Here is a 23,732-nt window from a genome sequence, read left to right on the forward strand (position 1 = left end):
GGGGAGGGGAGGGGAAGGGGTGTGAAGGGAAGGGAGGGGAAGTAGAAAAGAGAAAAGCAGAAAAATCAAAGTATAAAAGAGGAAAGGAGGAGAGGAGGGGGAACAACAGAAAAAGGAAAGGGAACTGGAGGTGAAGGAAGAAGAGGGGAAAGAAAAGGAACAGACACTCTTATAAGGACCTACCCCTCCTGACCTACTTCCTCCAGCCAAGTGTGAAGAACTCCCCCCAAATAGCTCTATCAGCTATTAAGCTTCAATGTTAAGCCTTATATTTTAAACCCAATTCTCTTGACACCATGCACATTATGTCTCCATCATCTTGCATCTCTGCATAAAACAATCTAATTTTGTCCCTTAGGGCTGGAGAACATGCAGCTCAGGAACCCTGCAGGTGTGAGCCAGTGCTAAGATAGACAGGGGATTTAAATCGACAAAGCCAGATGTCCTATTATAACACACAACAGCACTTCGTAGGCTACTTTCCAGTTAATTGTGTTTGGCACTTGAACCCTAATATTTTGTCGTATCCTAATAGGAAACTATATTTCAACCGAGACCTTGTCCTTTCTACCCCACTTTTCTGCAGCAGACATGTGGAAGTAGAGGCCAACTATTGTGGGCTGTGTGGACAAGGACATTGTCTAAGAATGAAGAAGCAAGAAACTAGAAGGGTATGGAGCCCAGACTCTGTGGAGCCAAGCCACTAGTCTGTGCTGCTTAAGACTTAACTGTCACTAAACTGAAAAATAAACTTTAATCTTATTTAAGTCACTTTTATTGTTGATGTCTGTTAGTCCAGATGAACCTATAATTTAATTCATGTTTATGTTTTCAAATTACCCTAAAGCATGTGTTGTGATTTACAGACTGCTGATAGTTCTCCACTGCAGCCAAAATGAAAGGCCAACCCAGAACATGTGGGCTTTCACAATCTGACCAATACCTCTCTTCCTTTCCACTTTCTTTCTATTCAGGCAGACTGATAGATTTATTGTTTCTTCAACATTCTCCATCTTCCTGTGCCATGAACGCTAATATCAAAAGGTCATTTTATTCCCTGGATGTGATGGTTACAGCCTACCTTTGAACCCACAAAGGTACAGATACAATAAAGGTTGTTTTGTTTAGCTAGGAAAGGCAGAGGAGGGACGTCAAAGAAGGAGGGGAGGACGTGGAGAACAAAGGAGGGTTTGAAGAAAAGGAGTAAAGGAAAGAAAAACCTACGACTAGGTGGCTGTTGTGCCATCTTATGGATGGCAGAGCATCATACATACAGGATTCAAGAAAGAAGCAATCATCCTATGAAGTCCTGGGAGGAAACACTATAATCATAGGCAGGTTTTATATCTTCCATGAACTTCATGTTTGTTTACATTTATTCCTTGGGAAAGCAATTAGGCAAATGAGAAACATTAGAAAATTGGTTTACACTCATTTACTCAAGTATTTTCTCCTCATATACAGTAATTTGAATAAGCCGCAAATTAATTTTTGAATCGCCAGTGCCAAATGTATTTCAGCCATTTAGGATACTCAGGGAAGCTATTTGAAATTGAATTTACTTTCCAGGGGTAATAACTGACAACCCAAATGCCAGCACATTGGCATACTTAGAAGGGGCTCGTTCTGTTTTCAGTTACGGCCTTCTGCCTTGGTTTATCCTGTGAGAAGTAGCAGCCTTGCCTAGGCACATGTTTAATTTTCCACTTTCTTGGGAGAACTTTTACTTGATTATTAAAAACACTGATGTGGAGAAAATTAACACAAGGGTTCTAAAAAACAATGTAAGTTCTTTTAAAGGAGAGCTCATGAAATGGTGGTAAATCAAATATTACTGCCACATTTGTATCATTAAGACTGAACCACTGGTGTTTCTTTTCTGACTGGGAGAGTCTATGCATTATCCCTAAATCTATATCTACAATATTTTGGAAGAATGTATTGTTATAAGAGAGAGGTTTTATCTAGTCTTTCCTCAAAGCCAAGGCAGCGAAAGTTACTCACAGAAACTGACTAAAGTAGTATCCCTACATACAAAATGTGGAGTGTCCTCTGAATGTGGAGTGTCCCCTGTCTAGTTTTACCCCCGAGCAACACAACATCACAGATTGTTCCCTTAGTACCAATGCAGTCTACAGATGAAAAGAAAATGAGACAACATGAGGTGGGGGTGATCCTCTTTTCTCTGTGGCCAAAAAGGAGCAAACCTTTGAAAACCTGTATCTGTTATTGTACAGAGAATGATGTATTCACTCAGACCTTTAAACTCGAATGTTTACATTCCAACCAAATACAACATCATCAAAGGCAGATTGAAGTCTGCTTTGGATTTTTATTTTCAAGCCCCACTGAGTACACCATAATTTACTGAGATACAAATCAAAGAAACAAATACCTGACACTCCCTTCTTCATAAAATTAAAATTGTGAGTCACGACTTAATGTCAACTCTTGATATGGTTCTTCAAGTAATTTTAGCATAAAAAATTTATCAAATGTTTGTATCACGCTTTACAGTTTCAGATTCATTATTTCGTTATGCAGCCTGTTGTTTCTGTATAGTTATCTTGTTAAACTTTTGAAAAATGTGTCATTTCCTATTGCCAATGTATTGATTCACTACACATTTTAATGAGCAATAACTGCAAACCTACTACCTTTCAAGTTCAGATCACATTGTAACCACTCTTCCCAAAGTATTTTCCAACAGGACCTTATGCAAATGGATCCATAGTATCATACAAATCCTATTGCACCAATGGAAGGATTTCTCTGTATGACATTGCTAATAAGTAGATATAGTTAAAATATAGTAAATCAACTAAAATTTGAACAATGATCAAACATTTCCCTTTGATGTGGTTCTAGACACAGGGATAAGCTTTCACGCTTTTCCTACTGACTCAGTTGTCAGTCTCCAATCATAGAAGAGCTCTGGGAGCATGTTAGAAGTACACTAGCAAAGCTGCATGGCAAACAGAGGACCAGCAAGACTGCTTTCTTTTGCACAAGGGGAACTTTTCTCCCTGGGTATTCTGGGTTTGCATTAATCTGTTGACAGTTCCCACAGCCAGAAACTATCCTTCTGTGCCCTCAGCTTTTGTAACTACTTCTGCCTACTCTACTTGTTCCACAGGCACGCCTTATGCTCTTCAGCCAACACTTACTTATGTCTCCCCGTTGACCCTTCTGCTGGAATCCCTTGTCTCATCTTTTTGTCCCAGACAATCTGCTCTTCTCCATAGACAGTATGTCCAAACAACTCCAATTTGTATTCTGTGACCTTTCCAACAACCCACACACCCTCTTAAATGGATGTTTTACTCATAGAATCATGATGCTTTTCTTCTTTCCCTAGGAGTCTCTGTATTAGAAAGTTTAGAGATCTGTGCCCAGTTTTGTTTTGTTTCTTTTTTTCTTTTACTTATGAGCTTAAAAGCTAAGATTTATCGCATGCTTTCAATGTGCTAGTTACCATGATAGGAACATTGTTTAAGCTCCATTACAAGGGTTGGAGGTCAGGCGTAACCCTACTATATGGGTGAGGAAATATGCTTGGACAGTTTTAATGGCTCGCATGTTTGCACAAATGCCTTACCCATCAAAGTCAAACATAGACATTAACTCACACCCATCAGACTCCATGTCCTAAACAGCACAGAAAAAAATACAGTGGTTGTACCTAGTAATGCCACAGGGAACATTTACAATGTGATATTCCACACAAGTGTGTTATAAGAGCCCAAAAGTAGTCATTAGAAGGGAAGTGGCTAAGTGTGGAATCTAACTGTAAGAGACTTGTGTGATTCCCAGAGCTGGATAGAAAAAGAGATGAGTTGTCACTAGAAAGAAGGTAGAAACTGGCAAGCAGTTTTTCAGTCTCAGACAGTGGGAGTTGGGGCTATGAAAGAACAGACTAGGAGGAGCTAGACCACTATACTAGAAACAGTCACTGGCTGCCCCTATAGCAGAGGTTGAAGTATAAATCCTAAGTGGTATTTCTTACCCTCTGTGACCTGGAACTACCTCTAGTGACAGTTTCAGGAAAAAAAAAAATCTGATTATCTTAAGGGAGTCTAGGTAGTCATTCACAGAGTAGCTTAAGTACATCACAGAGAGGAGAGGGACAGGTTGAGAAGAGGCATACAATGACTCCCATGACCCTAATGCCCATACTGATACCACAAATCCATGATGCCTCATGTATCCCTCCCATCTGTGGTTGACAATTGCCTATAACTGTGGCAGAGATCACCATTATTTCTTCCTCCTTCCATATCATTCTTCCTCCTAGACAATGCTAAACACTTCATTCACGTGGTAATAGGAATATAACAAGTTAGTTGTCTGTAGCTAGGAAGGATGAGTGTGAACATCAAACATGGATCCCAAGTAACTAATCACCAAGAAGTTGTGCTATACTGTCCCCAACAGTATAAAGATAGCACAGGAACGGCAGACTTCACGTTGGGCCTCTGTGCAACATTATTCAGTGAATTACTGTTAAACCAATTCCATGATTCTAGTGACTAGAGATCCCCTTGTAAGCCAGGCTGTTTGGGTAGCTTGGGAGATCGTCAAAAAGCTCACTGTTATTTCTATCTAGCCCAGTGTCTCTCCTTCAAAAGAGGAAAAAAACTGTGGCTACCACTTTAATGCTGTTGAGAAGTAACTTACTTGGCCTTTTTGTTACAACAATTGATATTATTGTTGGAATTCATTACTTCTCAAGTGTCCTCTATTTAATCTGTTTCACATTCATAAGGAGTATGAAATCCAAAACCAGCACAGACTCAATTACTCTCATTTCTTGACCTGAAGTGTAATTGTCTAACATATGGGAGACGGAACATTTTGAGGAAACAACAATGGGTCTGGTGCTTCAGAGTGACAAAGTCTCCAGGGATAGATATTCACCCAAACATATTTAATCCACTTCATTACAAAAATTACATGAGAAATTTCATAAGCGCCATCTTACTCACAGAATTTTAGGTATTTCCTGTTCTCAAGGGCAAAGAAATACTGCAAAATCAACATTTTTTTAATGACATTTCAGTACTGTCTCTCTTGGCTGAAAAGAGAGAAAGTAAAAGACAGAAATGAAAAAGAGAGAAAGGCTAATTAAGCATTTTCAACTCTTAATAGTTGGTTTTACAGTAAACCTTTAAGCCAATTTGTATTCTGTGTGAACAAGTTTATCTATCCTCCTGGTGACAACATCATGAATAAATTAAACTAAATACATCTGCTTTCTCTGGGATTAATTCTTCCTTGATTACTATAATACAAAACTGAGTACTAGCATTTCCATTTTAAAATGAAGCACCTCTTAATTCAATTATCTGGCACATTTTAGGATTAAAAAAAAATCTATTTGCTACTGCTCATCTGGAGTACAGTCTGAGATAAGCCCATCTGAACTGTGGCAGAACCTAATGTTTATTAAAGTCTGTGAAATGAATTCACATTGAATATGATCCCTTGGTCTGAATATTGAGTATCAAGCCAGTATAAACTTAAGCTCTTCTGGAAGAGAAGTTAAGAATTTCTCTCAGTTCCATGTACCCTGCACCCTCCCAATCACCACTCCACAACACACACACATGCACACAGAATTTTCCTCCATCATACTGCCCAGAGGGCTAAGAGACAGGTTTCATCACGCTGTCTTTCTCCTGACCCCTATTCTGTTCTATGGCGGGAGTCAGAGATACTGATCCTTGCACACTATTTTTCCCCCAAGTTTCCAGTGCATTTACAGCATTAGGCAATGAGTGTTAACTTGCGAGGACAGTGAAAAGCCCAAATACTTCTAACTCTGCTTACCTAGGGCTCAACAATAGAGGTCAGCTGTAGTTAGAAATCCCACAATACAGTTCCCCTTTGGTCTCTTCTGCTATGGCTTCCTTCCTTGTTAAGTTGCTTCTTTGGTGTTCTATTGGTTTCTCAAGACTTCTGCTGTAAGTATAATAAAGTTGCTCTATGAAATCCCCACTACTTTAAATCTGTTAGGTAGTTTTCCTTTTGGGGGGGCAGGGATAATTAATACAAATAGTTTCAAATGATACCACACTATATTGTCTCTCACACTGACTTCATAGAAACTTAAACCATGGTAATAAGTAGACAGTAAAGGGGACAGGGCTCTCTCCCACATGTCATCAGAGGTTCAGCCTCTCAATGTCCCATGCTGCTCTCTGTATAGGTTGCAATCTGGATCTTTTTATTTCTTCATCATTCACTCTAAAATGAAAGTAAATCTGGCTAACATCAGCCATAGCACTCCTTGCCTCTTCTATAGTTAGTTTTGGCTTTTCCTGTAATTCGAACAATTTAGCCCCCAACCTAGTCCCTACTAGAAGGCAGCTTCTCACAGTAAAGATAGGAATAGTACAGGGTTTGTGATCCACCTGATGTTCTGAATCAGATACTACTCATGCTTTAATCTGCTGGCTGGTCAGAGCTTGCTATGGCCACAAACGTCCAGAAAGAAGTTTGGTGCCTTAGAACTGCCACACAGTATCTTAAGGAGTGCATTTTCAGACCCAAAAACTCTCTTACGTCTTTGGCCCTGGAAAATCCAACACACCAGACATTAGATCTGCTTCCCAAAGCTCCAGCATCCAAACTAAAGGCTGCAATAGCAGACCTTATCCAACTCTTCCCTGTCTTCCCCTAGAAGCACTGCCAGCCAGTCTCTGAAACTCTCTTGAAGAGCCGGCTCCCTCTCTTCTATAACAAACGAAAATGTAAACAGTCCCTTGAAACAAATGGGAGTCAACTATTCTTTTTTCTGGTTTTCAGCCTCTTGCTCTACCTTTTCTTCCACCCTAGAATAAAACAAAGCATCAGGTGATGTCAAAATATGTCGATGTTCCTTAGTAATGTTGGAGGAAAGAAGTTATCGAGAAGGGGCCTATGGCTTTCCTATATTTTTGTGCACCCAGAGAAACAAAGCTACAGAAACAAGTGGTACACGTTAGTTTAGTTCTACAGACAACGTGCCATAGAACAATGTGGAAAGAAAAGAGACAGGCCTATAGGATATCAATAAGAATAGGTCTCTACCTACACCACTGACCAGTCAGACAGGCCATAAACTTGAGGGTTAAGAGACGAACAGTATAAAGCCTGAGATATCACCTGGGGAGTTAGGATTCTGGCATGTGAATGGGGATGGAGGTGGGGAGCATGAACCATCACTTTGTTGTACTCACGGATTCAAAAAAGTCAGTACCTTTATTCCCCCTTCCCTTTGGATCTTTGTTGTTCTCTTCTCTTTGTTGTTGGTCCTTAGATAATCTGCAAGAACACTCTGGATATATTTATTGTGAATAAATGTCACTGACAAAATTTTTCATCTCACAAAAGAGAAGTGTTCAATTCTGATTTTTATAAGCTCAGTAGTTATTTTTACATTTATATTTTGCACCGCTTTTGTAAAATGCTCTGGTTTCCTATGTCCTAATGGACTCAATACTTAACAATTAACTCTGGACTATATTGCTTAAGATCAGCAATGTACCTGCCCCTAGAGGTGTGGCAGGTGGGGCTGCCGTCTCACATGTGTGTCAGTAGGTGGCAGAGAGGAGAGAGGCTATGTTTCCCCCGCAGCGTTCGGACTTATGAAGTCTGAATGATTAGTAGCTTAGCATTTCCTGAGAAAGCAAACCTGAGACGACCTCCAATCTATCACCAGGCAGGCCCAGACAGGATCCCAGCACAGGGAGCAAGCTTAAGACCAGAAGAACCCGGCCTGGGATTATAAACCCCAGGTGTCAGTGAGACAGACACAGCAGACACTCAAAAGGGGCCACTTGGGCAAGCCTGCTGAGAAGAAAGCCTGAGACAATCAGCAGACCAGTACCATGGGACCCGGACAAGAAGTTAGCCTGAGATGACCACCAGTCTGGCACCCTGCAGGCCTTGGTGGGTAGACAATGTCCGAGATGACCCCTTCCCCGTGCCATAAGGTGTGAGCAGAGTATAGCATTCCTGAGACCACTACAGATACTTAGAGACCCCCAGGCACCACTAAGAGGAGCAAGTAAGTGGTGGAGAAATGAAAGAGAAAGAAACAGAAGGATGTAGGTACAATGAAGAGAGGCAGAACTGGAGATTTGTAGGTACTGATGTGAGTAGCTGTTGGTAACACCTGGGACTACGGTAGGGGCTGGATCTGTGCTGCCACTGGGGACCACGTCTGAGTCCCAAATGTCCCTGGTCTTGGCTGCCTCACAGGAATATGTTCATGTCTGAGGGTTGTGCAGAACTGGCCCTACCCTTCATCTGGGCATCCTGGAATAACTGTCCTTGGGGACCTGAGAGCAGAAAAGCTGACCCCACCCCTAGACTGCTGTAGCGAGAGTGGGCCTTGCGTACTGTGGGAATGGCAAGTGAGCCAGCCCCAGGTTATGAGCGTGGAAGAGCTAGCCCTACCACCACTTGTCTCCTTTGCAGTGTTATGGACAAGAGAGAAACACTCTCCTTCCCACTCTCCCCTCACCACTGGAGGCAGGTGGGAGACCTGTCCCTGGGGTCATGAGAGCAGGAGAGCAGGTCTTGCACCTCACCTGAGCAGCTGAGTAGAGCTGACCCTGGATATGGAGGTTGCAGATGAGCCAGCCCCAAGGGCATGCATGCAGAAGAGCTGGGCCTGCCTCTTGTTTGCTGGATGGCAATGTAGACCTGAGGGAGCCCTCCTTCCCACCCTTGATGCTTACTATCTGTGCCAGGATGGAGAGCTGATCCCAGGCTCAAGAGACTGGGAGAACTGGCTTTGTTCCTCACTGACTGCAACACTCAAAGTTGGCCCAGCAGCTTGCCTGGGCAGCAGGATAGAGCTGGTCCTGGCCACAAGGGTTGCTGGTGAGCTGACCCTGCGGGCATGAAAGTGGGAGAGCCAGTGGGTTGACCATCTCAGCTACTTCTCAGGCCCAGATCTAGGACTTTGAATTGGTCTACCCCAACAGCTACCTCATGGATGAACTGCAAAAAATGCATTCAGAGGCTGGGTGTACAGATGGAAAACTACAGGTTCTCCATGACACGGGGCAATAACAGGATATCCTATCAGAGAATAGTCCTAGTGAAGTTCCAGTATTGATAGAGTAGCAGAACCCAGAGGCCACAGACCAGACCAATGAGTTATTGCAATAAACATTTGCAAGCAAAGAAGTATGGACAAATGTGTGAATTGTGGGACACAACATGGCATACTACAGCTTCCATGATGAGAGATTTTTTTCTCTCTGTTGTGGGGGAAGGTTGCCAGGTTGAAGTGTGGGTACAAGGGGAGGAGAAAAGGAGTGGGACTGTGGTACACGATATGAAATTCATAAAGAACAAATAAAAGCTTTAAAAGAAATTCAGCAAGGTGATAGTCTTTGTAAAGGGATTTGGTTCTAGTTTCTGAAGTGTCATTTCACCTTGAGACTTACCACTCACAGACTAGTTCTCATGTGTGCGCTCTGCCTCAGTGAAATTTGCTTTTACTACCATTGATGCTATAAAATTATAGCATAAGCCCGACTTTGACTTTTAATAAACACATATCTAGAATATTTTATTAACTGCACTGCATGTACATTTAGATTATGAAGGGAAAATGGCATCCGTAATAATGTGAAGAACTTCCGGAGTGGTCTCTAGGAGCCACGATTTCCATATTAGTCCTTTTTTGGGGGGGAAAAACAAGTCTAGGTTGCATACTTGGAATGTTTTCACTGCGAAGCTTCGCATGCCAAGCTAAATCCGCTTGCTGCTTCCCTGATCAAATCTAGGAGATCTGTGAAGGGCAGCGGGCTTTTTCAACTGCTCAGCCCCTACGCGGAGTCAGATGTCTTTATCCTAAGCTTTAAGTTCACTTGTGCAAAATCAGGCCCCTAAGCTGTGGGCAGCTTTGTGTCAGCTAGATATATGTGGGCACAGTCTCCATCACTTGGCTTGACAAACCACACCAGAAAATCATACATCACATTTGAACTCCACAGGTAGCTGACCTTTATCCACTTTGGTCCCTTGAAAGTAGTAAATCACTCTGATACCCCAAGTGCCCTGGCCAAAGGCCACAGTGGATTAGAAATGCAAAGGAAAGTGATCTCTGCTTCCACTTTGCATGTCTAATGAAGAATAAAGTAAAATGTCATAAAGTGATGCAGAGGAGAGGCTGCAGGTTTAAAGCCAAACATCTTTTTGAATACTGGCAGCTCCACACAATTGCTAGAACATCCTGTGTTTAAAGCTTAGCCTCTGACCTACGGCATGCAGATATCAGTACCTGCACTGTAGTAGCAGTATGGCAATCATAATCTGTCAGGAAAACAGCAGCCATCACTGTTCATATCCTCACGTTCTGAGAGAGAATAATAGGCAGACTTCTGTAACATAACAGAACATGAGAAAGAGAAAACATGAAGCTAGGGTCCCACAGCCGCACAAACAACCCTGTTAAACTCAGTGAGTTTCACAAACAGGACATGAATCTGGGAAAGGCATTTTCAGTGAGGAGGTGTGGAAGGAAGTTAAAGAGTGAGGATTAATGGTAATTAGAATGGATTTCATATATGTCTGATTGAAAGTGTCAAAAAACAAAGCGAACTAAAGTTTACAAAAAGAAAGAAAAGAAAATATCCAGGTGAAACTGTAACACAGATAGACCTCATTGCCTACTGGATATATCCACCATAATTCTGTAGTCCCCTGTGTGAGAGTCTGTAACCCTCCCTGGGAACTCAAACACCACACTATTGGAGTGACACGTACATACCAGGAAGGTTCGGTACTTGCAAGCTGCATGACAGTCACATCACTGAATAAATCTCTGATTTGATTTGAAACATTTAACCAGATAAGGAAGAAGCTCTTTGCGTTTAAGTGATGGGGGCTGCAATGGGTAGCCAGGCTGTGGAGTGGATTCAAGGCAGCAAACTGTAGCACCTCCATGGAAGTCACATACAACCCCAGGGATCAAGCCCCCAGATACTGAAAAGCTGGGTGATATCATCTTGCAACACTGTGTTTTTCATTTGTTTTTTTCTTGTTTTTAAGGCAACTTTCCTACTTGATTCTGATTCATTTTCTTCTTGATCTTGAGAGGCAGGACATTTACTCCCCTCTCTAAAAGTCTGAATAAAAACAAAGAGATTTTACCTTTACTTACATGAGCTACTACAGTAGCAAATTCAAAACAACGAGAAATATGGTGAGACTTGGTTTCAACTGAGCATAATAGATGCATGCCTTAACAGACCTCAGGCAGAGAATGGAATTCTACAAAGGAAGAGGACACTGCCCTAAGGTGCAGGAATCACTGATTCCTTTTTTGAAATAGCAAGTTGTGCAGAGTGGGAGTCAACTCAGGGCCAGAAGAGCAACGAAGCCAACACACCTCAGCTAAAACTAGTGAATTGGTATACAAGAAGGAGAGATGGCAATAACAGTCTGTTGCTGTTTGAAAGTCACAGTTCAAAGCAGGTGAAGTAAGATTAATAAGCATTTATTTCCCAAGACATTGCTGTGCAAGACAAATAAACTGATAAGCATATCCACAAGGGAAATAAATAAAACTGTCTCCTGACAGAAAGTTTAGAAAGGAAATTGAAGCACAATCATAACAAAGATTTGTGCTGCCTACACTTGCTTTCCCAGCTGCTTTCTTAGACTGTTGTTCAGCAAATAGCTATCTCTAGGGGAACGGCCTTGTTTACAGTTCAAAGAGAAGTTGATATAGAATAGAATGTATCCAGTCATGAGATGAGCAAAGTAATTTAAGTGACACAAGAACTTCATGAAACAGCTGCAGACTGAAATGTACAGTTGCCTCTGATACTTTCAATAATACTTTTCATAATATTTTTATTGATTACTTTGGGATTTCACATCACAAGCCCCAAGCACCCTCACTTTCCAGTCCTCCCAGGTCCACCCCCAAACCTGTGACTTCCCTGCCCCCCAAAAAAGAAGAAAAAGAAAAAAGTCCAATTTGTGTTGTACATATATTTACTGGAGCATGGTTAAGCTCCTGGGGGCCTGCACCTTAAAGAAAACTGAGTCTTTCTCCACTCTCGTCCCAAACAGAAGTCATCCACTGTGGAGAGCTATACTTCAGCATCCTTATTAGAAATTTGAAGCATTTTCTTCAATGGCTTTCTGTCTAGGCTGTTACTTTTTTAGGGGGAAGAAGGGTTAGGGATTGTCACAGAAGCCTTCTATGCCCCTCTTTCTCAACCATGAGTCTGCAATCATCAATTCCATGCCAAAATCCCTTGTCCTTTACAGTTAGCGGTAGCATGGATCATGAACTTACATATTGTTTCTGATGATAGCAGGAATCACAGACATGAATGTGGTTTCCAGGGGGAGTATATGGGCTTTAGCCACTGCATAGACCATAGATACCACCAGAGCAGCACAAGCCAAGGACATCAACATGGTCTCGGGTGGCAGCACAGGCCATTCACATCAATATGGCCTGGACAGCATCATGGCCCACTGACATAAACATGGCTTCAGGCTGCAGTACAGAACACAGACACCTGTATGGCCTTTGATAGTAACATGAGCATCAACATGGGCCCCAGCTGCAGTAGGACCATGGACCCTAACATGGCCTTCAGTGGAAACACAGCCCAGCGACACTGGCTGCAGCACAGACCATGGCACCAACATGACCTTTGGGCCATGGACTTGGATTTGGGCCAGGGACATGGACATGGCACCTAGCTTCTGTAGGACCATGGGTGACCACAGGAATCTCAGACTTAAGATGGCCTGGAGCAGCAGAGAACAGATACCAAAATGGCCTCTAGGAGCAGTACTGATCATAGAAGTCTTTCAAGGAGGTCCAATCCTAGAAATGAAACATTCTTCATCTCGGACATACTGTCATTGCTCAGAATCAGGGTAACTATGCAGCTGGACAGAGTGTTCAGGGGCTGAGTCTATGCCAGCTCTAAGCTGCTACATACCACCCTGTCTGCCCTACTTAGCAGCAATGTGTTCCCCAGACCACCCACTGCTCCATCTGTCCTACCTCTCCATCGAACATACTTTCATCACAGTAGTGTAGAAACTGCATTGTTTATAGATAGATAGATAGATAGATAGATAGATAGATAGATAGATAGAGGAAGATAGACAGATAGGCATAGATACAGATATTTACATATACATATGCATATGCATATGATATACATATACCACCCAAACAGTTCAAAGCCTCTGGCCTCTGAAGCACCATAAATGCTGGACCATTGCAGAGACTCCTCTCAAATATCCTCCTGTTGCCCATAGTCATGGTGATCTTTTGACTAAGTAAGGTGTTGGTGGGAGGGGCTAGGAGTGGGGGATAGGTTCTATAAAAGCTCCTGGCTGCTACACAACTCCCTGTTCTATATGTATGATGCCTAAAGGCTCATCAAACTTGACCTTTGTGCTTATAGCCTGCAGGTATTTACTACCTTCACTCTCTCTGTCTCCCAGCAGGGTAAGCAGCATGGGATGCAGGCACAGTGGGCTCCAAGCTAGGTGCCAGCTGATGGGCTCAGGACCAGTCCCCTGTCATCAGTGCTGGGAGCACCATGGCTCATCAGGCATGACTTCTGTGCTTATAGCTACTATCTGAGATGTGGTAGTGAAGACCCATCATTCCTGGGCAAGATAGGCAAGTACTATTAACAGCTAAGTTAATCTCATAGTGAACTGATCCACTGATGTCTGGTTAACAAAACAGGATCCCAACATAGAAGCAAATACAAAGACTTAGGTCATGATATAGAAAATAATTAGGAGGTGCTAGAATAACCCAAAAGAGCAAACAAGAAAGTGTTACCTAAAAATACAAAACAGCAGAAAGCTGATGGTACATTTGAGATGCAAGAGAAAAGGAAGGGATGGTTTCTTGCCTTCGGTGAGACAAGAGCTGCACTCACCACAGGTGCTAGAGTGCAGACAGCATTGCCTGTTGGAAGCCAAGCTATAGTTGGAACTTGAGGAACTGAGTAGATGCAGCCAGAGCTGTTTCCCGGCAGCAAAGGGGAAGACACTCTCCCAAGTTTCTGCCCAGTACTGATCTCCATTATTGTTGCAGTTTTACCCACCAGGCAAACTTAAATAAAAGCCAAATGGCATGGACACATAAGACTACATCATAAGTTTGCATCATGTCCTACCATGACAGCTACAGAAGAAGGGAGTTAGATCTGAAATCAAATGGATAAAGAGGTACTAACACAATAATAAGACACAAAAAGTTGAAAAAGGGAAATAGCTTTGTTTCTATGTCACTTACAACACTTTAGTGACATATGTATGTGTCACAGATAGGACAAGAATATTGTACATAAATATTAAATAATTAAAGATGAAGTTCCCATTCATTTTGTAATCTCAACTGCCCTCCATAAAGGTAACTATCGTCATTTGTTTTTTGCTTATTTCTAAAAATTTGTCATGACCAAAATTAATATATATTTAAAGATATATTTATATTATTTTATTCGAATGTTTGCTTGCATGTATGTATGCATACATGCATACAGTGTCCACTGAGGCCAGAATTCTGAAATTGTATTCACTAAAAATGAAATGACTGCAATTGCCTTTGTTTGTCCTTTAAAATGTAACCACAAAACAGGAGAAGAGCAGACTGATTGAGTTTTAGGGAGCAGGAGAGTTTTAAATGCCACTGTGCTTTTTGTTTGTTAAATTCATACAATCAAATATGACTATAAAGTATTAAGGTTGTTTTATGTGGCCAATAAAGCAACCTGAAATAAAACTGGTCCACCACCCTGTACGTAGTTTACATAACTCTCTAACATGCTTGTGCTACAGCTGAGTAAAGGCCATATATTACTTCTGGAACTTAAGACATTTGCAATCTTTGGAAGAAAGGAACTGATGGCAAGTTCATGGGTTGGTTCTTCAAAGTCTATTAGAAGACTCTTCATAACTGTCCAGCAAAGTTCTTTTTAAAACCTTGTATAATTACTATTCTTCTCGTACTTATATAAACATTCAAACCAAGGTCAAAGAAACTTGGTCTATTTTAAAGAGTCTAATAATTATCCTAGGTAAAAATTGGGGTCAATGATAAGCTATAAACTTTGTATGAAGACTAAGTTCTATAAAAATCTCCAGAACAAGAAGATTAGTGAGTTTCTTCTTCATCAGTAAACGTATGTATGTTAACAAGTACAACCCAATTCAAGGGAGACAAAACTCCACTTCTCAGGGCTCTTCAGACCTCACCCTATGTATATCTTCTTTTATGTAACTTTATAAAAACTTTTACAATAAAGTGTCAAACGTAAAAAAAAAAAAAGAAATCTGAAATCCTGGGTTGGAGTCACAGATGGTTGTGAGGCTCCTTATAGATATTGGGGGCCAAACCTGAGTCCTCTACAAGAGTCACAAGTGCTTTCACTAGCTGAGCCATCTGTCTAGCCCCCCAAAATGAATGTATTTACATGCATAAGCATTATGTGGGGGTAGAGAGGATAGAAGCATCCATTTTGTCTTTTCTTTTACTATAGATATATGTTGCATGCTTGTTATAATTTAATTTTCTTTGGGTCTCCATTTGGGGGGAAAAGTCTCCATTTAATGAACAGATAGGTTACTTTCAGATTTTCTTTGCTGTTAAAGCCAATTTTCTTGATTAGCTTTCTATTGCAGTAATAATAATAAAAATAATCAAAAGCAACTTTGATAGACAATGATTTCACTTCCACATTACAGTCCTTCATAGAAAGAAGTCAGGGGAAAAACTCAAGGAAGGAGCCTGGATGCAGGCACCGGAGTTGAGGCCATTGGATACTGGCTTGCTCCTAATAGCTTACTCAGCTTGCTTTCTATACAACCCAAGATCACCTACCCAGAGGTGGCACTTGCCATAATGGTCTGAGACCTCCCACATCAATCATCAATCAAGAAAATGCCTGACAAACTTGTCTCTAAGCTAATCTTATAGAAGCATATTCCCAGTGGGGATTCCCTCTTCCCAAATGACTCTAGTTTTCATCAAGTTAACAACAACAAAAAATCCAAACCAAAATCATAAACAACCAACCAGAACACCAGTGCAGTACAAATATGAAGGAATGCTTATAAAACTGCTTGTCTGTCTTTCTTCCATTTTTGGTATTCAGTTTGCATGTGTTGGGCTGGAGGCAATATAGCTAAAAGCAGATCCTAAGTGAAGTATGGGAATTAGAAGTAAGACACTGAAATATGGAGCTCATTCCACTTATATCTCATAATCAGTGTTATTTATAATTCATATCCACATGGATGGGAATGTTTAGAGACTCATGCAGATGTAGCCAACATGTGCATCTTTGCCCCAAGGCAAATGTATATACCAATGTTCATAGGAGGCCATAAATAAATAGAGTCTGATCCTCCCTGTTTTAGCTAGGACAACTCATTTGCCTCCAAAGACTTTAGAGCTTTTGAGGTAACAGATACATGATCTTACATTAGGGCTTACCCTCTGACATCCTCGGATTTCTTAACAAACACAAAACTAAGTGGCATTTTAATCTACTCTGCCCTTTAAAATTCAATACGTCTGTTTCTCTCATCTTTTGTGGTTACATTTTGAAGGACAAAAGCAAGCAATCCCAGTCATTTTATCTTTAGTGAAGGAAGTTTAAAAATAAGGGGAAAGATTTCTGGAAAAGAAACAAAAACAAACAAACAAAAAAACACACATTACCTGATCCTTGTAGTTTCTCCTTGATTCTTGTGAAGAATTGGAGAGAGGTTCCTCACTTCTCTTCCCAGAAAGATAACCACAAAAGAAAGTGTTAGAGAATGAACATGATGACACATTATAAATTTAAACATCCGTTTAATGTCTCCAAAAAGAATAAATTATAGATGGCTAGCTTTCACAGTCCCAGAAGCATAGGCAAGCTGCTAGAGGAGAAAAAGCATCAGTGGTCTTACCTAACTATGAACTGCGAGACCAACCTGCTGAGCAAGATCTTCCTCTCTTTCCAGTTAACAGTGTTGAGTGTACAGAGTCAGGGATGTGCAAAGTGCTGAGAACTAGTGACAGATGAGTCCCAAACAACACATTTATAGCATTCACTCCCTTTAAGATTCAGGGAACACTGCAGAAGGTATTCAGAATGTAAGAGCCAGAAGACAGGAAGAAGGATCAAGAAACACCATCTCTGGACAAGACAAAGCCATTGCAATTATGAATCCTAAACAAATTCAGATGCCTGCCTTGGGCCTGCACAAGAATGGACCATCAACAATCAGGCATGAATGGAGGAGCATCTCAGTAAGCTTTATTCCTTGGTGCTGAACTCTTTGCAATGGAGAAATTCAGAGGGAAAGGGAAGTACACTGCCAGTGTGCGCTCTGGTGACCTACCAGGTTCCAGTGGGTAGTTTCTAATCCAGTGGCTACACTGATACTCCTGTTAAATAAAACAGGTAACAAAACCAAACCAAATGTAATGAATATTGGAAAGGGACTGGAAGCAAGAAAGTGGGTTTGATAGAGATGGGAAGAGAATGAGAGCAAATGGGAACAGAGAGTAATCAGGGTGCATGATGGACACACAGGAAACATCACTGACAAAATTTTAAAATTTAAATAATGAGCAAAGGACCTGTAAGCAGTCAACAGGAATGACATTTAAAAAATCTGTGGACTTAGGTAGGAGAAAGTATCAAATTTTGGAAATGATTATGATTTTTTCAAAATAAAGAGATCCTAGAAATACGCTGTTCTTGATGAAAGGCAAAATTCTGAATATTTGGCTTGTCAAAGCCATCAGAGAATCTTTGCAGGTTTTTTTTGTTGTTGTTGTTGTTAAACAACACATATTTTAATGATGGATAAAACAAAATCAGAAGTATAATCAAATAGGTGACTTCAAATCTCTGGTATTCTTCAGCATATTAAAATTGCTCAATAAGCTTAAAAGATGAGACTGCATAGATCACTAGCACAGGTTATAAAAGACAATGAGCTCTCATGCCTTCAGACACCACTACCAAAGATCAAGGGTAACTCTGGAGGAGCTTTACCCAGGATGTGTAAAAAGCGTAGGCTCAACTTTGGGAAAGGTTGGAATAAAAAGGCCAGTGAATTTATAATGAAGAGTAAGCTACTCTTGGTTTCAAATTGTCTGTATATTAAGTGCAGTGTTCTAGAAGACATTAAGGATTTTGCTGGCATTTTACTGACTTACAGAGGCTTTTTAAAGGCCACAAGGATACAGAATTACAGTCCCCAAGGAGCAATTCTTCAATCCATCCCAAGAAAGTTGGGAATGCTTCTGCATAATTTTTGAATCAATTCTGAAGAATTCCAGTTGTGCAACAGAGAAAGGACATTCCAGGAGGAAAGAATAGCATGTGTGGAGGTATTGAGGTATGTGTAGATAGAAGAGCAAGACACTCGGTATGATTTCTGGACCAGTATTTGTATATATAGCAGAAAATGATGCAGGAATGAAGGGTGGGGAGGGGATGTGTCTCAGATTTTGAGACACATTCAAACACTTTAGTCTCTTTAACATGAAGAAGCCATACTGAATTACAGAACCACTTGTTTCATCATAGCGCATTCATGACCACATGTTAACGAAGAGGAAACCAAAAAAGAACTACCAGCAATGGCTGTAACTCAGTCTCTACATTTAAATCTTCAATGCACCAGTGTGCAAAATGACACTGGAGTTATACTCTGTTCACACTATATTAAAATAAGCAGAAACTCAGCTAATTGTGCCCTTTTTTAGAGACATGAAGGTTAATAAATAAACAGGGTGGACCTAAACCCACTCAGAGAGGTCTACATCTTCACAGTGTTCAACAGTGTTAATGGAATCTCATCCATGAAGTATGTAGATAACACAGTCCCAGAGAAACCACAGACTTGTCATAGTTCCACACCCTGGGCTTCTGGAACTAAAAGGAAGATTTAATTTATTTTGCAATCTATGCAGGAAGTGGCTGTCTTTCCTCAGCTGTGTCTCCCGCCTTTCCCTGCCCACTGGCAATGTGATCCTTGTACACAGTCTGAGGTTTTTCAATCTCAGTGTTCGTATCATTCTCAGTACCTTCTTTATCCAATCTGCCTGACCAGTACCAGCCCTATCCCTTCTCCCCTGACCAAACATCACTGACTGTGTGTGTAAGATGTACAGTCCATGGTATATGTGATGGTAAGTGTGTGTGTAAGAAGCAAGAACTGTTCAATGGTATTTATGATGGCAAAACAAGAGGAAGGGAGCAAATATGCATTGATCACCTAGAATTTATCAATCAATATGATTAGTTTGAGATCATTAATTAGCGTTATGACACAGTACCCTACATGTAGCCTTCCCCCTTCTTTCCCTATCTCTCCTATTATACTTTGCTGAATTTATTAAAAGAATTGTTTCCTTATTTATCATAAATATTTTCTTTAAATATTCCTTGTCTTTTTTTAAATTTATTTTATTTTATTTTTTTAATTTTTTTTGAACATGAAATGCTTTTTTTATAGCATGTTTTACAAGGGGAGGGGGTAAGAGGGGCCAGGTGGTGGAAAAGTACAAAATCTTCTTGGCCTGTGCCTTGAAACATGTCATGGTCTATACGGTACACTGCCTTGAATTATGATCTACCTGCTGTTCTTCAGAAGATATGGTACACTGCTTGAGTTATGGTCTCCCTGCTATTCTTAAGAAGATATGGTACTCTGCTTTGAGTCTATCTGCAGTTGCTAAGCAGGATCTTGCAGTTGCCAAGCTTCAGAGGACATTGTGCAGGTGGGGAAAGGTAGGGGGTGAGGGTAAGGGCGAGGGTCCTGGCTTCTGGCATCTCCCCCTTCTCTGTTTAGTTAGAGAGAGTGTCTTATGATCAATCCCAACTATGTGAATTTTGAATTTGGATGTATAATTATGGGGGGGTCTTAGACAAGTTCACAACCCCAAAACACTGATGTGAGACGAGTCACATCGATGGTCAAAGGTTTTAGGCTGTCGACGATGGACAACGTCAAGGGACTCCGATGTGGGTGAAAGGAGGGTGAGAGCCCTGTCTTAGGCCATGTAGGCTGCACCCACTCCCAGCACCACGCACTCCTTTTCGGCTGCATTGGGTGGGCCCCTGGGAAGTGGACCTACAATAATCCCGTCATTGGGCTAACTCACAGCCATCCTAGTCTCTTGTAAATGTTCAAGTTACCAACCATTTGTCAGTTTGGGGTGTAATATTGTCATAAAGGAAGGGTCCCCAATGTTAGTGGCCATATCAAGGGCGGCCTTGGTTTAGGAAAAAGCCAATTTTTGTTGTGGTGATCAAGAGGCCAAGCTCTCTAGCGAGAGAAACGAGGGCAAGCCAGGCATACCAGGAACCCTTCTGGAGGGCGTGGAAGTCTAAGGGTCGACCGTAGGGGGAGGCAGGGGAGCTGGCAGCTGTGTCAGTCTCCTGCGGAGTCACTTCTGGATCCTCTTCAATTTTCAGCTGATGGTAATGAACTTCAACTGTCTTCTTGATGGCAGCATCAACCTGGTTCCGTGGACGACGGGTCGCAGGCCACGATCTCTGTCTCGCTCAATCTTGATGTCGTGTGCACATCCTCTCAATGAGGGTCCGTCCGGAGGGGTCAGTGCCTTGAGCCCTACGTCTGGGTGCCACTTGACCTGACCGGCAGGTCCTAGTTATTCGTGGGGGCGAGGAGAACTGCAACCTGCTATTCTTCAGAAGATATGGTACACTGCTTGAGTTATGGTCTCCCTGCTATTCTTCAGATGATATGGTACACTGCTTTGAGTCTATCTGCAGTTGCCAAGCAGGATCTTGCAGTTGCCAAGCTTCAGGGGACCTTGTGCAGGTGGGAAAAGGTAGGGGGTGAGGGTAAGGGTGAGGATCCTGGCTTCTGGCCCATCTGGATTAGAACTTCTAACAGCAGGCATCACGGGTGATTCATTTTTACCTGAGATGCTGCGTGAGTTTAAGCTCCTGGGAGTCCCTGTTTCTCTCAGTTTTCTGGGGTTGGGTACGGAGCTGCCGCCTGTGACCTGCTCTATGCTCAGGCCCAAACCGGAAGTCCTCTAAATATTCCTTGTCTTACTAAAGCAAATAACTCTCTTGGTCATCTCCAAACCCCTGTATATTATGGTAGGTAGATAGGCAAGCACATAGATAGATAGATAGATAGATAGATAGATAGATAGATAGATAGATAGATAGATAGATAGATAGGTAGATAGGTAGATAGGTAGATAGGTAGATAGGTAGATAGGTAGATAGGTAGATAGGTAGATAGGTAGATAGGTAGATAGGTAGATGGGTGGGTGATGGATGGATTGGATCGATGGACAGACAGAGAGATAGATGCTAGGTAGCAGATGTTAGATAATTTTAAATCAAAGAATTAAAACTCATGGATATCATTTAAAAACCTCTTTTGATTCAAATTTTATCCCTTATCATGAGAAGAAATTCACACTCAGGATCCTTTTTTTTTTTTTTTACTTCTTTCCAGGTATTTGGTGATATAGAGTAATAATTCCCCCAAATCTCAGTTATGACTGCATTGCAGTCATGACGTCTTCTATATGAGAGCTCAGATACTGTTTAATGAATTAGAGAAGAGAGAACATTAAGTACCCAATAGGTAAGAATATCCAAATCATGATATTACACTTTCAAAGCCAAGACAATCATTAATACAAGTCTTTCTGTTCCCAGACCTTTCTCCTGCTGGGTAAGCTGACAAGCCACAGGGATCCAGTCTAATGATGAATGAGACCTAAAACTATTGAAACCAACATCAAAGATGAACTAGTGAGACTAAAGGGATTATTGAACATGAATTACTGCACTTTGGAGGATGAAACCTAGGCTATTTTGAACTTCAAAAATGTGAAGACAAGTCACTAGAGCACCAGTATTTATCAGATAGAACATCTTCAAAGACTTGATTGCAAAACCTTAACAGAAACTGCCATCTGGTCCCTAAAGATTGCCTGACTATCATTCATCCTAGGTACTTCTAAATCTACCAAGTCTACTGGAATTTACTAAAGAGAAAAGGAATGATGCTGGTAAGTTCAGGCTCCAGTCTGTGGAGCTGGACGTGAAGCATGAAACTATCACGCTCTGACACACTATGGTCTGACACACTGGTTGCAGACACCACACCTAGTTTCAGTTGTTACCATGCCCCTCCACATTCTGACTGCTGTGGCAACGAGACAGGTGAGAAATATTCCATGACAAACCCAAACAGGTAACACCCAGAAGTTTGACTTAAATTTTATCTGAAGCTTGAGAGCACACAGCTACACTGCCTAGAAGCAAGCTCTGGAACAGAAGCAAAAACGAAAAGCACACACACAGCCCCATGGTCTGTGAAAGGGAAAAGAAGCCAGAATGTGAACAGCTCTCCTCGCTTAACCATTGGAGACAAAGTGGCAGGAAATTGTGAGATTCCTCCCAGAGCCCCACTTGCGAGAAAGCCCATTTAGCAAATGGTAGAGTTGCAAGCTCTGTTGTTATTGGTTTTCTTCCCTGGGAACACAGCACACTGGGGATTCAGCTGTACCACAAAACAGTCTTCTAAGCCCTCAGACATGTCAAGTGCAGACTGAGAACTGCTCCTCCTGGGTTTTCAGAGAGCCATAATTCCCTGTCTTGGCCCACTCAATTTTGGCACTCTTGGCTTGCTGGAGAAAAACTCTGGAAGCACCAGTTGAGGCCTTTGGTGTTCTGGGACACCATTAGCTCAGCTTTACAATATCTGTTCTGTCCTTTTTTGCACAAGGAACCTGAAGCCCACAGGACAAAGGTGACCAATCCAGGAAAGTCTTTAAAACAGTCTCCATCTTACTACCTACCCAAATTAGATCGTGGTTTTTACCCTTGACAAAGGTTCAATTCAACCCCAAAAGGAAAAAAAAAATGAAACCTTTTACTTTAACAGAAATATAAGGTAATTCTTCCTGAATGTATTTGTCTTGGGTGAAAATTTTTAATACATGCAAAAGGATATAACATTTACTGAGTGTCCTGCTACACACCAAGCACAATTCTACATTTAATGTGTATTAGTTCATGCAACTCCCCACAGAACCATCAGCATCACCTCTATTGTAACAGAAAAGAGGAATATCACATGTTCCAGAAACAGAAAACTGCACAAGTGAATCTTGAACCCACACAAACTTATGGAGTCTTAGCTTTGTAGGCTTAGCTAACATTAGGTGACATTGCCTTCCACATATTCCCCATAATGGAGCATTTAAAAGGTTTGAACTAAGTGCATCTGACTTTTATCTACTAGTTGTTATCCATGCTAGAATCTGTAAGCATCTACTTTCTCTTTCTAGGATCCAAGGATAGGAACACAGGCTTCCTCTGATGATACAGAGGTCCTCACCGTACACAGCCTCAGCTCTGCTGTACCACAGTAGGCAACAAGACCAACTATTAATTAGTAATACGTTTTTGATGGATACATTTTGTAATAGCATTCTTACTGCCAATACTGCTTTGAAAAAACACAGCTCATTAAGCACTCCTATTGAACACTGTACAAAAAAAGTAAAATAAAAAAAAAATGCACCAAGGTCTTTCATCCAGAAGGAAAATGATTAAATTCACCTCATCTCTGGAAATGATATTTGCTCCACATTACATTTTTTACAGAAGGGCACTTTAAGAAAAAGAAACTAGAAAAATATGAATTCAATGAGAGTAAAAAACTGG

At 41.3% G+C, this 23,732-nt stretch overlaps 1 non-coding gene across 1 annotated transcript; it reads left to right on the plus strand.

The window, feature by feature from the left end:
* The first annotated feature begins 7,527 nt into the window (after positions 1-7,527).
* Positions 7,528-7,659, plus strand: LOC114614698. The gene has a single exon (XR_003710370.1). It is a non-coding gene; the product is annotated as a small nucleolar RNA SNORA17 (small nucleolar RNA).
* Positions 7,660-23,732: the final 16,073 nt, after the last annotated feature.

Source organism: Grammomys surdaster, unplaced genomic scaffold, assembly GCF_004785775.1.
Source record: "Grammomys surdaster isolate TR1022 unplaced genomic scaffold, NIH_TR_1.0 126398, whole genome shotgun sequence".
NCBI lineage: Eukaryota > Metazoa > Chordata > Mammalia > Rodentia > Muridae > Grammomys > Grammomys surdaster.